This window comes from Pleurodeles waltl, chromosome 6 (genome assembly GCF_031143425.1).
Source record: "Pleurodeles waltl isolate 20211129_DDA chromosome 6, aPleWal1.hap1.20221129, whole genome shotgun sequence".
NCBI lineage: Eukaryota > Metazoa > Chordata > Amphibia > Caudata > Salamandridae > Pleurodeles > Pleurodeles waltl.
In genome coordinates, this window is record NC_090445.1 from 222,262,722 (window position 1) to 222,278,668 (window position 15,947).

The following is a 15,947-nucleotide window of genomic DNA, read 5'->3' on the forward strand; positions in this document are numbered from 1 at the left end:
AATGTTCACACTTGCAATATCATCAGTGACACAGCCACAATACTGTACAAAATCGGTGTGACCAATTACACTGTACCTCCTTACTGCTGCAAATTAAAACTTTGTGCTGTAACTTCTGAATACTATTGATTGATACGTAGTTGCAGCGGAAGAGTGCTAGGCTAAAGATCCAGAGATCAATCGATACGTAGTCTCCAAAGGATGCGCAAAGAGTCCAACAAATAAACTTATATTTTCTTGTGCTTGTCCATTACAAAGTCAGCAGATTTGTAAGGCATCCACACAAATAGAAAACGGTAAAAAAAAGAAGAAATCCTTATACCTTTTTCAGAAAGGTATTGAGATGCTCCTAAGATCTTCCACTCGTCACCAGTGTAGCAAAACAAACACTTTATATAGATTATACTTCCAAATTGGGTTCTTTATTAAAGGTATCCCATCCACACTCCTCCAGAGAACAACTCCTCTCATGACTCCTGCCCTGGGGAATGGAATCCACTTACATTCTACATTCTATCTATGACATATACCACTCTCTGGCATGGTCAATTGGGGCCCTCGTCATTCGGGTGTGGTTATCTATCTGATCTTCCCTGTCATGTTGTCCATCAGCCTCCATGTTAACATCAAATGTGGTTCCCCTGGCACATTGTCAACTCCTAGAGTGTCATTGTGTCTCACTATTATGTGTTCTGTGCTTGGTGAGGCTGGTTGGGACATTACACGTCCCGCAGAGGAATTCCTTTCCTGCCATCAATCCCTGTGAGCACTCTCTGATTGGCTTGCTTTCTGCATCATTCCTCTCTTTCTAAGGCCCAAATCAAGCTATTACCATACCTCGCCTGATGTTGCAAAGAAATGTGACTTCCTCTGACAGAGTGCCTTCAACTTTGTGGGGAAAAAGCAACATGTACTGCAGAGTCGTGGAATGAAGTTTACATTTGACTTCTAGAAAAGATTTTCTGAGCCCATGAACTTTCTGTGTTCAGTCGGAAAAGATCTTTAGCACAAATAGAAAATGTGTAGTTGGGATGGTGGCTTTACCGTTCACAGGGGCAGTGCTAAACTTACCTCTGGCCTCCTCACCTCCATATGGTGATAAGGTGAAGCAATCGCACTAGTCGTCTGTCACCTTACTTCTAATTGCTTTAAGGATGATGTCTCTGTCACTACAGTTTAGGATTTTGATGAACACTGCCCTTGGCTGGGCTCTTGCGGGGTGGGGTTTACGGTTTGCAGAGGGGATAAGAGAGTCTGTACTACGAGTGCCCTCCTGATCCCCAGATCCCGAGAGCCCTGTCTAACCTTTTCGTTCCTATTCATTGCCCAGAGGTGGAGGAGAGGGCTGCCATGAGGGAGAAGCAGGAAAAATCCAGGCCCTCGCTCCACTCGTTTAAGTCCTGCATAACCTCCTGGGGAGCATTATGCTGATCTTACCCCCGAGAGTCCAGCTCCTCGACTACCAGGCACCTTTGATTCTACATGTGCCATTCACAAAGGCAGTGCCACGCTTCCCCGTAGCCTACTATATTCCCAATGCTGATAAGGGGAAGCACTTGTGCCAGTCATCTGTCAGCCAGCTAATCTCTGTCGCAGACCCTGTTCCACTGAAGAGGGCCCAGCAATTGCAGGAGCTCCACAGATTAAGCCAGGCGCCACCTGTGCAAAGCCATCCGTTAGGCCCAGTCAGCACCTTCGTATGTGGGTGGGGTTAGTTATCCACCATGGCCACAAGCTCTGTCAATCCCTTCCTCAGAAACTGCTCCAACCAGAAGAAGCCACCAACAATAGGTGCTCCCCAGAATGGGGTTGACACAATCCAGGCATCACAAATGTGAGGCTGGCGAGCTGACCGCAAAGGGCCTCATTACAGAGTGATGTACCTGTTGCCTTGCAGCTCCTTGCAGTGTTGGGACAAAGAAACAATCTGACCGCAGCACCAGCGAAGGCCAGGAAGATGTATGATTCCTAGAGGGACTTGATTGTGCCTGACTGCAGAAATTAAAGTTGAGGAGTAATTTCGTCCATGTTCAGTTTCGGTTGCTGGCGGATTCATTCAGGTAACCCAGAAGCCAAAGCTCAACACGACTTGCCTAGAATCTTGTGTGGCCATACCCCTTATCTTTTTGCAACCTTAAAAAAGTTTGTTAAATCCAGTATTAGAGTTTATCTGCTCTATGAAATTTGTTGATTAGCTCCCGTGCAGGAGCAAATCTGGTCACTTGTGGAAGTTTAATACTTGCAAGTTAATTCCAACATTTGAGCTAGTATGCATTATGTCATGGGTGGCTCAGGTTCAATATTGAAAGGAAACTATTCTTTAACGTCAATCCAAAATGGTTGGGTTAGCAGGAGCTGTCCTGCTCACTTGTCTAACATAGATGGGTTAATTCCAGTGCTCATTTTATTTTGTTATGGAATTTTGTGAAGCGTTACTAACTATGCTCTGGGAGTGGGAAAATGCATTAAAAGCATGGTGAAGAGAAGCTTAATGATGGGCTGAGGGAATCATGTTTTCATGCCGGGCATTGAAGGAGGGTATGGTCACTGTAGTGTTGACCCATGAGAGCTCATACCATGATATGACCCCAGGGAGGGGGGAGGAGAAGTGTTTTCCCGCACATGCATGAAGTAAATGGTTTTGTCTGACTTGTACGTTACGCAATAACTCTCCACTTTTGTTTGTTGTTTGTTGTTTGTTTTAATATGTTTGCAGTGTTTGTCATGGTTGATCACCTGACTTGCCTGTTGTGCCATTCAGCACTATTCACCTTGCAGTGGCATTGCGCTCCTGGCATGTTGTGCCAACTCACAGACATACTTTATATACATACTATATGTACAGAGGGCATATTGTAATTGCTATAGGGAGTGTTAACTCATACGCCATAAGGTGACACGCCTCATAGAACTGTTTTTTTAATTTTTTTTTATAGGTTGGAACATCCTTCCTTCCTTGACCCACAATAGGTATAGCAGACATACCTCTATTGGGGAACCCCATATCAGACATCCATATCCCACTTAGGTGTAGGGTAGGGGTTATCCTCTCGGCCCTGAAGAAACGCTGAAGATCCAGTCCGGCCATAAGGTGCGAAACATGTTGACCCTACAACACTCACTGTGAAGATGTTAAGGTCCATTGAGACAATACAACAGTATTCTTTTTTGCTTTTATCGCTGCAAACGGGACCACTTCATTAAAATCAACTAGGTACCCCTTAGACAGTTTTAATTGACTTAGCCCTTCACCTAGCACACCACCCTACACTAAGTATACCCTCAAGTGCACTCACCATTGTGGCAAATCAGAAGACCTTCAACAAAGAGCCCCCTTGTGGGTCCTGTTGGGCAATGCTGCGCTGGTCCAATGAGGAGCAGCCCAATGATGAAGCACAACACCTTTTGGGTGTGTGAGGGCTCTATCTTTTGATCACTAGGACCCCCCTCCTCTTAGGGTTCTAACTGGTAATCTTTCACCTTTTATTGGAACAGTATCTCTTTTTTGTATTACAACAATGAGATAGGAGCATAGGTGCTGGACCTTTATTAGCTCCTATTCTCTCATTTTCTTCAAACGCCAAAGTATAATACAACCTGTCAAGCCTTCCAGCCCTAAGAGCCACAAGAGTTCAATTCTACACCTTTGGCAATCACTTGTCCCTCCAACTAGCAGGTGTGTTCACTGAAAACATCACTCACGACTCTGCAAGCCTCAACTATAAGGTATATTTCTCCCAGTAACGGTCTCATTTCCTCCTGTGCTGCCAAACTGCCAGAGAACTCAACCTGGTGCAATTCACCTTCAGCCTACATGCCACTGACTGCGACTAACTAATCTGAGAATTTGCACCCCTTTTTGATGGCATAGGGTGTTTGGCTGACCAGTCTGTCCACCTGCACATTGATGACTCTGTCGCCCCTGTGGCACTGCAAAACTGGCAAATTGCTTTCCACTTACGCCCCAAAGTTGAACGTGAGTTGCAACTTCTCTAACAATCGGCATCATTGAGAGGGTGACCAGCCCTACCCCCTGGGTCTTCCCAATTGTGGTCGCAAAGAAGCCAAAACAGCCAGAAGCTACGTGCATCTGCGTCAACATGTGCCTACCAAACCTAGCCATCAGGAGGGAGCAGCATTTGACCCCAACAATAGACAATATCATTGGCAAATGTTCCTGTTCAAAGTGGTTTTCTAAGATTGATCTTCAATCTGGCTACCACCAGATCCCACTACATCCAGACTCTCGGCCTATCACAACTTTCTCCACAAACACCAGCCTCTGTAGATACACTCGGCTGAACTTTGGCATCTCCAGTACTGCTGAAGTGTTCTAGCACACGATTAAAGAAGTCCTGAGAGGTCTCCCAGGTGTACTGAACATGAGCAATGATATCCTGGTACATATCCTAACACTGGAAAGTCACCTCACTCGCCTCCAACCTATATTCACCAGACTGAAAGAACACAGCCTGACTCCCCAACTACTCATAAGCTGCTCATCCAAGTTGTTTGTCGAGACATTAACTTTTGTTCTGAAATTACGTTCTTTATTTTCAATCCTATGGCAAAGGAGGAATGAGTGTTGTCTCATGAGAGGTGATACCATTATATGACCCCAGGGAGGAGGGGGAGGGGAAGAGGAGTGTTTCCCCTCACATATGTCAAGTAAATGGTTTTGTTTGAAGTATACATCAGTTTGGGAATAAAAGTTGCACCCAGGAAACAGGTAGGGTCAGTGAATAAAGGTAAAAGTCTAACCCCTCGTGTCAGCCTGAGTTGCCGTTGTGCTGCACCAGAGCGACTCAAGTCACATCTTTGCATACCTCTGAGAGGGATGTTAATGCAGCATTGTAGGTGCTATGGGTACCTGAAAATTGTCTATAGGATCAAGGGGAAGACACAATGCCTACTGTACCATGAATGCTGGTAGGTCCCGAGAGGATGGCATTCGTGCTTTGATACTAACGTTTGGCACTCCCATGAGAAAGGGAAGAAGTGCTATGGACCACTTACCATGTGAAAAGACAAAGGGCCTGATTCTGATAGACCGCCAGGGTGGAGGCCGGGGGTAGCATCGCCAACAGGCTGGCGGTGCTACATGGGCAATTCTGACCGCGGCGGGAAAGCCGCGGTCAGAAAAGGGCAACCGGCGGTTTCCCGCCGGTTTACCCCTGCCCAAAAGAATCCTCCATGGCGGCGCTGCAAGCAGCGCTGCCATGGGGATTCCGACCCCCTTCCCGCCAGCCTGGTTCTGGCGGTTTTAACCGCCAGAACCTGGCTGGCGGGAATGGGTGTCTTGGGGCCCCTGGGGGCCCCTGCAGTGCCCATGCCAATGGCATGGGCACTGCAGGGGCCCCCTAACAGGGCCCCACAAAGATTTTCAGTGTCGCACCCAGCAAATCCGCCGGCTCCATTCGGAGCCGGCTTCATCTTTGCTGGGGCTTTCCCGCTGGGCCGGCGGGCAATCTTTTGAAGATCGCCCGCCGGCCCAGCGGGAAAGTTAAAATGGTCCCCGCGGTCATTTGACCCCGTCCCCGGGGCCGGAATGACCCCCAAAGTATGGGGCAAAAAGAGGGTAAAGAGCAGGACATACACCATGAGTGGGGGATCAAGTACCTCAGTGGACTTTTCTGAACTTGGTGTGGAAAAGCAAAATAGGGCTTGCTTTAGGGATTACGGTGAGGAGATATTCTCAGTGGATAATGCAGCCCGGTAAGGAGGATTGAAGATAGAATAGGATAGAAGATATGGACAAGGAAAACTGGGGAACAGTGAACACGGTTGGCATAAACACTGCAGGGGAAGGGGCTCAAACTCTTAGCCATCTCAAGGCTGGTGTACAACAAGAAACGAGGAACAATCTTAGGCACATCAGTTGAAAAGTGTCAACATCAGGACAGTGTGCGCTCTAGGGGCGAAGTAATGCAAAAAGCCAATCCTTATGCAATATAATAATTTATGCATTGTGTGTTGATGCAGTATGTTAAACTTTTGCATTACAAAGATTTATCTTGAAATGTCATATATACTGTTTGCAATGTATTGTTTGTTTTCAAGACTTTGCTGCAGGATTACAGGGAGTGGTTAGGGAGTGGTCCCTATTCTGAGCCCTTCTAGAATCCTTTCCTGCAGTCTGTCTGGGTGTGGCACGTGGGCGGGGCCTGGGTCTATTTAAGGGACCCAGTCCAGCTCCACGTGCGCACTATTCAGAGGTCCCGGTGCAGAGCAGCAGCATTTTCCTGAGCTCCTGTTCCAGAGGCCTACCTAGGCTTTTCCAGGTCCTGACCTCATTATCTTGGTGATCCTCAAGCAGGGCGGTAAAGGGGAGGTCGGGTTAGGCCCCCAACTCCGTTTTCAGTGATATTAGAGTTTTGGGCCTTTTGGTTAATCGCGTGTGCGATTGTTTTCATGGCATTTAATTCTTGCAGTTCAGATCGGCAGAGTACGCGATCATTTCAAGGCATTTGAATCTTGATGTACGAATTGGCAACAGTGTGCGCAATTCATTCTTGCCAATTAACTCTTGCAGTTCAGATCGGCAGAGTGCGCGATCATTTCATGGCATTTGAATCTTGATGTACGAATCGGCAATAGTGTGCGCGATTTATTCTTGGCATTTAATTCTTGCAGTACAGATCGGCAGAGTGCGCAATCATTTCATGGCATTTGAATCTTGATGTACGAATCAGCAACAGTGTGCGTGATTCATTCTTGGCATTTAACTCTTGCAGTACAGATCGGCAGAGTACGCCATCATTTCATGGCATTTGAATCTTGATGTACGAATCAGCAACAGTGTGCGCGATTCATTCTTGGTATTTAACCCTTGCAGTTCAGATCGGCAGAATGCGCAATCGTTTCTAGACATTGAAATTCTGATGGTTGAATCAGCAGCAGTGTGTGTGATTCATTCTTGACATTTATCTCTTGTGTTTCAGATCGGCAGAATGCGCGATCATTTCTAGGCATTGAAATCTTGATGCATAGTTTGATATGAAAGTGCATAGTAATTTCCAGACTATTGAATTCTGAAATTCAGAACAGAGTATAACCTTGCAGTATCATTTATGAGTCTATCGCCGTCCATTTATGCGTTAATTGATTCTTGTTATAATATAATTGCTATTCCAAGAACTAACTTGAGAAAGTTCAATGTTCAGATCATAAGAGGTAATTCTAAAAATGCTCATATGAAAGTTTGCATAATCCTTCTTTATTTTCCAGGTACCCAGAGCTAATAAGGTCATATTATAGAAAATCCCTTGATCATTCATGTTATCAGTATTTAAATATTTGGAACAAAGTGTATGAAAATCAATGTGAATAATTTTGCTATTGTGTTCTTAACTCTTGCTCCCACAGGTCTCCTTCCCCACTGTTCCCAACCTAAAACCCCATCCCCCGCTTGGCCATTCTTTAACTCTGTGCTATGATAGCTAGTAGAGTTTGGAGCTGCCAAGAGGTGGACATAGTGGGAACAGGCGCAAACACGGAGGATCCGGTCTCCCTGACAGAAAGTCCACCAGGTGCATACTGAGGATTCCAGCTAGAAGTGAAATGTTGACTAACGCTCTGTCTACCAATGCTTTTTAGCAAAATGGAAGATGGAAACCAAGTTGCTGCTGCCTGGTGTGGAAGTGAGAGGGCAGAGGTGGGAAGTGTATTTCCCTCCTCAATAAGATTGGGCATGGATTTGAAAGACACTTTTAGGAGAGTTAATTGGATGTTGCAGAGAGTAGAGGGTCAGGCTGCACTTGAAGGAGGGACTGTAGTGGAAGTAAACAGTACAGTTTCTGAACCTAGGCCGGGGGACCATTGACCTGGTGCTGTTAGGAGGAGGAAGGATCAGCCGTTGGGTTGCATGGTGGCTGCAGATGAGTAGATGTAAGAGCTAGAAAGTACTGTTCTAAGGGGCAAAGTCTAGAGGAAGATGAATTGGAGAGTTCTGGGATTTACAGTGAGGTTAATGTAGTGATACCAAAGTGGAGGGGGTAATGGGGCTATGGGGTCGTGAGGATGAGCTGTAGGGGCAGTGTCATGGGAAGAGTGGCAATGTTACAGCCCATTACTGGCACAATGGCATAGATGAGAGACAAGAGGCAGTTGACGGTGGGGCCAGCGGCAGAAAAGCAAAATAAGAAGCACGTGTGATTTGAGGGTGCAAGTGTGCATTGCAGTGGACCTGGATGTAAGGATGTAGGTGACTGGTAGAGGTTTGGGGGATATGATAGTCCAAGAGGCGAGACAAGGTTACAAGAAGCAGATTTACACTCTAGATGTTAGCGAGCCCAAAAACTTTAATTTTGAAAATATTTCAGACAGTGGTGTGGGATTCTTAGGAGAGGTTCTTAGAAATAATAGTCAGGTGAAGGTGGTGGTGGCTGGATTTTAAGAGCCTAGGTTATGGGTTCTACAGATGGGGCTTCTGTGCAAGGGTGGATACTGACACAGTACATATCATGGCTGAGGATGACAGTGTGGGGGGGCAAGGCCAGCGAGAAGAGACTAGACAATGCATCACAAGAGGATAAGACAGGGTCAAGCAGAAATGAGGCTAAAGGTGAAAATGCAGTAGTTTCCATGTCAGAAACAAAGTCACCTTATATGGGCATTGTTGTGTCTCTGGATGAGCATTTTTTACTGAGCATAAAGGTAAAAATCAGTGTGAGAAATTATTTTTATAATATTTCAAGCCTCTTGCATAGAGAGATAAGATGCAAGGAAGGTGCGAAAGCTGAGGAGATGGAGGTAGCGAAGAGTCCAAGAGTGCCCACTAACATAGACACTTGAATGTCAGGCTTTAATATATATGCCAGTATCTTACGTAAAAATTAGCACTACTTAACTTTCTTTGTGCCATTATAAGAGCTTAGATCAATATTAGGGGCTTAGCCTGGCTTACATTTGATGTGAAATTCTAGGTCAGGAGAGGTCTAAACCTGAATAAGTTGTGGGAGAGATAGATAGTGAGCTTTGGCTCAAATTGACAATGCCTACCAGCCTTAAACCTGAGTACAGGCCAGTGGCATAACATTAGTCCCCGTTGGTGGGTACCTAAGATACTTACACCTCATACAAGGTCCAGGTATCCCCTATTAGTGAAGTGTAGGCAGTGTCTAGGAAGCCAGGGCTCTTTAGAGGTAGCTGTGGATGGGCAGCCAAGACTTATCCAGGAGACATGCAAAGCTTATGCAATACCACTATAGCCACACATCACTCTCACACATGAAAGAACCACACAGTGTTACAAAAGGAAAAGGTATTTTATTATAGAAACATAAATGCTAGAATACTCAATAGGCAATCCCCCAACTAGAAGTAAGTAAACACACTATTATATACATATTAGCAATCAGTAAAGAGCATAGAAAGCAATAAACATTGGCAAAAGCAACAGCAAAAAAGTGAGGGCTTTAGGGAAGGGCCAAACCATATACTAAAAAAATAGAATGTGAAGGGCAGTCCCCCACCCAAGGAAGTGAAATCAGTAGAAGGGAGCTGGAGAAACTAGGAACCCCAAGAGGTGAGTACCAGAGTGACCCCCAGCGACCAGGAGGACAGAGATAAGTACCTGGTTTCCCCCAAAACCAACAGGAGGACTTTGGATAAGGATTATGCAAGACCCAACCAAGACTGGAAGAATCCAAAGGTGGATCCTGACAGAAGAGTACCTGCAAATGTGATGGAGTGTCCAGTTGTGGCAGGAGCCACTACCCACCCTTCTGTGAATGCAGAAGTACGTCGACAGTGGACGAAGAAGGTCAGCACTCCAGCAAAGGAGATGAAGAGAAGTCCCGAAGTGATGCAAGTTGTGTCCCACGGTGGAGATGCAGTCAGTTAGTGGTGCTGGAAAACCACCAACAGGCCTTGGCAAATTCAAGAGATGGAGAAGAAGGTTTGCAAGGCTGAAGAGGACCAGCAAGGTCCAGGGGACTCGACCCAAGGAGGGGAGTCTTGGGTGACCCTCAGCAGCTGGGAGAGATACAAGAAGAAGAGGCAGCCCCCACAGGCAACCCACTGTCAGCAGGCACAGGAGTCGCAGTGAGGCCCACTCAGCACACCTGAAGAGGAGTCCCACGTCGCTGGAGCAGCAGGCAGGAGACTGTGCTTCACAAGAAGGAGTGCTGGAGGCCGGGGCAACACGGAGCCTGAAGATTCCTTGGAGGAGGAGCAAACAAGCCTTGGAAGCTACAAGGCTCATATTGCATACGGGTGCTGTCTTGTAAGGATAGGCAAGGGCTTACCGTCTCCCAAGTTGGAAAGCTGGTAGAGAGGACCAAGACGACCACTCCAGACCGCCACCTGTGATGCAGGATGCATGCAGCTCCAGAGGAGAGCAGATTCACGCAACCGGTTGTCGTTGTAGTTGGTGCCTGCAGATGCAGGGGAGTGAGTCCCTCACTCCAAAGGAGATTCCTTCTTACCTCTTATGCAGGCTGAAGACTTGTCACACTCAGAGGATGCACAGCTGGGGAAATGTTTCAGTTGCTGGAAGGAGCTGGAGAAACAATGTTGCAGAACGGAGTTGTTGTTGTAGTTGCAGATTGTCGGTTCCTGGACGGTCTAGTTGCAGTACCAGTGGGCAGAAGATGAAGTAAATGATGCAGAGGAGTCCTGCTTGAATCTTGCATCTCCAATCTGATGACCCATCCAAGAGGGAGACTCTAAATAGCCCAGGAAGGGGGACTCGTCACCTAGCACCACCTATCAGGGGGAGGCTGCAACATCACCTACTTGACCAGGCTACTCAGATGCTCCCAGGGACCTCTGCCCACCTTGGATTCAAGATGGCAAATTCAAGTGCCCACCTGGAGGAGCTCTGGGTACCACCCCTAAGGTGGTGATGGACAAGAGAGTGGTCACTCCCGTTTCTTTTGTCCAGTTTCGTGCCAGAGCAGGGACCAGGGGTCCCTGGACTGGTGCAAACTGGTTTATGCAAGGAGGGCACCAAATGTGCCTTTCAAGGCATACCAGTGGCTTGGGGAGGCTACCCCTCCCAAGCCATGTAACACCTATTTCCAAGGGAGAGGGTGTTACCTCCCTCTCCCAAAGGAAATCCTTTGTTCTACCTTCCTCTGCCTGAGCTGGTCAAGCAGCAGGGGGGCAGAAACCTGTCTAAGGGGTAGCAGCAGCACGGGCTGTCCGGAAAACCCCAGAAGACGGTCAGGAGAAATGCTGGGGTCCTCTAAGGAGCCCCCAGAGTGCATGGAATCATACAACCAATACTGGCAACAGTATTGGCGTATGATTCCGACATGTTTGATACCAAGCATGCCCAGGTTCAGAGTTACTATTATGTTGCTGGACACAGGAAGTTGTGACCTGTGTCCAGTAGATGCGTAAAATGGCTTCCCTGCACTTACGAAGTCCAGTGCAATGGAGCTGGAGTTCATAGGGGCACCTCTGCTCATGCAGGGGTGCCCTCACGCACAGGTACCTGCACCCTGCCCCCTGGGCTAGGAGGGCCTACGATAGCGGTGACTTACAGTGACCTGGTGCAGGGACCTGTAGTGAAAGGGTGCATGCACCTTTTCACGCAGGCAGCAATGGCAGGCCTGCAGACATATTTTACATGGGCTCCCATGGGTGGCACAATACATGCTGCAGCCCATGGGGAACCCCTGGTGCCCCAATTCCCTGGGTACCTAAGTACCATATACTAGGAACTTATATGGGGGCACCAGTATGCCAATTGTGTAGTGTGCAAAGTCCTAAGCAACCAAATTTAGAGGGAAAAAGCACAATCACTGGGGTCCTGGTTGGTAGGATCCCAGTGAAAACAGTGAAAACATACTGACAGCAGGCAAAAGGTGCGGTTAACCATACCAAAAAGAGGGTACTTTCCTACAAGTTTAACTGGGATCATTGATGATTTTTGATTTTTGCCTCCTGGGTTCAGTTAGTCAATGCTTTGTATTCTTTGTTTTACTCTATTATTAGCATATCCCCTCTATATCATCTCCTTTCTTTTTTATTCACTGTTTTGCCATCAGCTATGCATGTAATTGATTTGTTGAATTCTGATGCAATAAATATTTTTTTTTAAAGAATGTTGCACCTGATGAGATAGTTGGTACTGCACTATTTACAAAGGAATGTCCTGTACTAAGCTCATTACAGCCTATGCCTGGATAATGGGTTGGCTAAAGCACAATAGTTGTTACAGTGGTTAAGAATCCATGGAAGCGCCATAGAGGCAAAGAAGCAAGGAACTCTTATACTTGTCAGGGGCCTGTTTGGGTGAGACTGGGACAAACATGATAACTGGAGTGTAATTTAAACAAGAGACTACCCAAAGGCTGGAAGTGAAGTAGGACAGAAAGTGAGGGCTGAAGCAGGAGTGAACAGGCAATGAATAGGGAACTAGAAATCTGCAGGGAAAATGCAAGTACTAACAAAAGGAAGGTAAATCAGGGAATCAATAGACAAACTATCATAAATGATAAATGATAGTTTGTATGCTTCTTTGAAATGATCTCTCTGTGAGGTGAAAAGATTTTATATAAAAGCAAGGAACATATTAATCTCACAGAGCTTGGGGAGACACCCAGCAGTTCCTATAGAGAAGGAGTGCAAGGTGGTCCTCTGTGCCAAAGGACCACACCTTCAGGTCTCACTTGCACCATTGGAAGCTAAGACACTCAAAATTACAATATAACCACAAGACAGAAAGACAGGCAACAGAACAAGGGACACCAAAACAGAAACTGGGCTCAGGCAAAATCATGACTGGAATCTGTCAGGTAGAGGACTGCAATATAGGGAGCTGAAAACAAGACCAGGAAAGATCTACACTCAAGGCAATGCAGACATATGAAGACAAACAGGAAAACAGAACACAAGGCAAGGATTCTGCATACAACAGGGCAGATCAAGAAGAGTGCGGTCAGGAGACTATGATCAATAGAAATCTACACTCAAACAGGGCAAGACAGAAATATGTGGACAAACAGAAACACAGAACACATTAAAGGAGGCATATAACCAGTGCTTTAAATGGGCCGGTACTCTCCGGTACTGAGCACTTTTTTATTTTGCGAGTGAGAGTACCGGCATATCTCAAGAAAAACGTAATACTTTTAATTGGAGAGTACTGGCACTTCTCAGAAACAAGCAGGTACTCTGGTACAGAGTACCTGCACTTCTATTTTTCCATTTAAAGCACTGCATATAACAGGGCAGATCAAGAAGAGTGCAGACAGGAAACTATGATTAATGGCTAGCACAGGAATCGAGATGCAGGAAAACAAAGAACAGAAACAGATTCTGCAAATAGCCAATATGAGTACAGGCAAAAAGAGAAACAGTTTCAAGCCTGTAATATTAGCAGCAGAACGCAACTTCGCAAAAGGAGACAAGACAAGTCATCTGCAAGCCACCGCACTCTGCGGTGACAGGGCTGAAATAGCTGGAGGCTCAGGGGAGGAGCACAGGGTAGGGAGAAAGCCAAGTGCAAGGACTTTACTAGGTGCAGTGAATCAGGGAACCACCAATAAAAGGAAGATTGAACTGGGACATGGAGAAGGGAAGACCAGTGTAACCAGGAGACACAAGACAGAGACTAGGAAAATCTGGAACAGAGTATGGATTGGAACTTATATAGAGACGTGTCCAGAATGCAGATATAAAAAGATAAGAATAAAAGTAGGATGCAAGAACCAAGCTAGTGAACAGGAAACCACCACTAGGTGATCAAGGAATTGTGTGAAGACAGAGGAAACTACAAGGATCATAATGCATCTGGGAAGTGGAACAAAAACCTGGACTAAAAGGTGAAGCAAAACTCAGTGTAAGTGTAGATGTGTATATTGACCTATACCGAGATAAAGGCAGGTTCGTAAATGGCCCTTGTGAGTGACATCTAATGGCAGGATGACAGAATCTTGACTGTATGTCCCCCTTCGCCCCCAAAAAAGGCCGCCCCCGGTTGCCGAAAATGCTAAGGAGAATCCCATCAAGGGATATAGTTCAAAACTGTTCACAAGCCGTAAAGATTCTGTGGAATGCTGCAAAGTTTTTCTGAGGCAGAAACTTGGAGGATAGTGCTATTTGATTCAGATTTTGCTTTTTTTAGGATGCTGGATATTGGTAGATTCCCAAATGCCCTTAGTTTTTTTTTAAATTAATTATTGCTAGGAAGTTAGATTGAAGTTGGAGCAAACACCAGCTTGTCAAGTGGGTTCTTTTCAGCATGCATTGCTTCCTTCTTCATGCAGCCAAGACTGTGGTCTTGAGCAGTTAGCAGTGCTGTAAGGGGTAACTTCATATTACCCAGGCTTTCTCTAGGTGAAAACACTTGCATTGGTGTGAGCTCTTTGGTACTCATGCAGTCTGGTCAAGAGAACACAGAAGACAAAATGAACATGTTGTTTGAACTCAGATGGTTTTCTGGTGAAGTCACAAGCATCTCAGCAAGCAGTTTCTTGGTGACTGGGCAGCTCTCAGGAATGGTGACAGGCATTGCTGCATGTACCTTCTTGTGACCTGAGAAGTCTGGCAATAAAGATGGTGCAGAATTATTTTCTGTGATGACAGCACCACATTCTTTCACCACTAAAAGCACAGACATCTCACAGTCCTGAGTGGCCATTTCTATATTATCCAGAGTCTCTTTAGCATTTGCCACTGGAATATAAGACAGTCTCATGTGTACAGTGTCTGTGTACTTAGAACGTTCATTAATCAGCACAAGGGAGGCTTTCATGGCAAAACAGTCCTATTGAAGAAATCTACTGATGTCTTATTTGGAGATCTTGGCAAAGCTGTGGACAAGCTGTCAGTGTTGGTTGACATCTTTGGCACTTCTTTAATTACTTCTTCTGGAACACCCTTGTACTGACCCACTATGTCAAACAGCAAGGTGCTGAGCACAGTACTTATCACCAGATCTTTGACTACAGAGTCAGAAAGAAAATCTCTCTCTAAGGCAGACAAGTAACTGAATTAAAATGCTGAGTTCTTTGTTTAGTGAAGATTAAAAGCAAATTCTTGACTGGATTGCTTTAAAGTCTTGTGCAGACTGGTCACTGGGTTGATCTTGAAATAACTGTCTGGTTCACAATTGAGTTTAATGTCCCATGTTCTTAGGATTAGCAAGAAGCACAGGCAGATACATGAGTGGTGTTGATGCTGTGGCTTCTTCCTGTTTGCAGTCCTAATGCAATTTTTCTACTCTAAGCCAGAACAGACCAAGATGCTTTCTTTGTCTTTACCAGAATTCTTGCCTGGCTTTAACACAGTGGCTGGGTCATAGGCAACCAAAATAGCTGAAGTAGATAAACTCAGTCACTGCTTTTTCGTTAGAAGCCTGTTTTTGTCTTGCTGCAGAGTTTATAGTAGACTCTGTGCTGCGATCTCTCAGTTTAGGAGTCTTGAGTGTTTCATGGTCCTGACACTTTTCACTTGGGCTTGTTTCAAAAACAGCTTTTTTGGTATTTGAAGCAGGGAAAGGCGAGTGCGACAAATTAATCTGTATCTTATAGCCCTGCTGTTTCTCATGCACCTCTTTTTGTTTTATGAATTCTTGCTTAAACTTAAATGCCTCAACTGGAGTATTAACAGCACTGATGTCCAACAAAAGGATCACTGGCTCAGAACAACAGGGATTAGTCTGACAGGAAATGTATTGTTTGTACACATTCCTGCAAAGCAGACTGACATAATTATCAAACAAATCAATTATCTCTCTCAAGAGCATAAAGTTCAGTTGTATTCACAGAGGCAGTAGCAGACTCTTTGGAGACAGAATCCCCTTTTGCTTGTACACTAGACTTAGCTGCATAACCCCATTGGGCCTGTGGAAATTTTGATTTAATTTTTTGGCCTGATTCACATGAGTTGTTGAATGGATATGCCTGTGGACTAAATAACCCAACTGACTTTACTGTGGCAGAATGAAAAGTATGGTCAGGCAAAGTTTCTGGAATCACTGGTTTGCGCAATAG

The 15,947-nt window shown here is 45.6% G+C and overlaps 1 protein-coding gene across 1 annotated transcript in view; it reads left to right on the plus strand.

Annotated features, from left to right (window-relative positions):
* The window catches only part of HIGD1B (HIG1 hypoxia inducible domain family member 1B), a 158,856-nt gene that overhangs the window by 90,364 nt on the left and 52,545 nt on the right, over positions 1-15,947 (plus strand). The gene's annotated exons all lie outside the window — the stretch shown is intronic.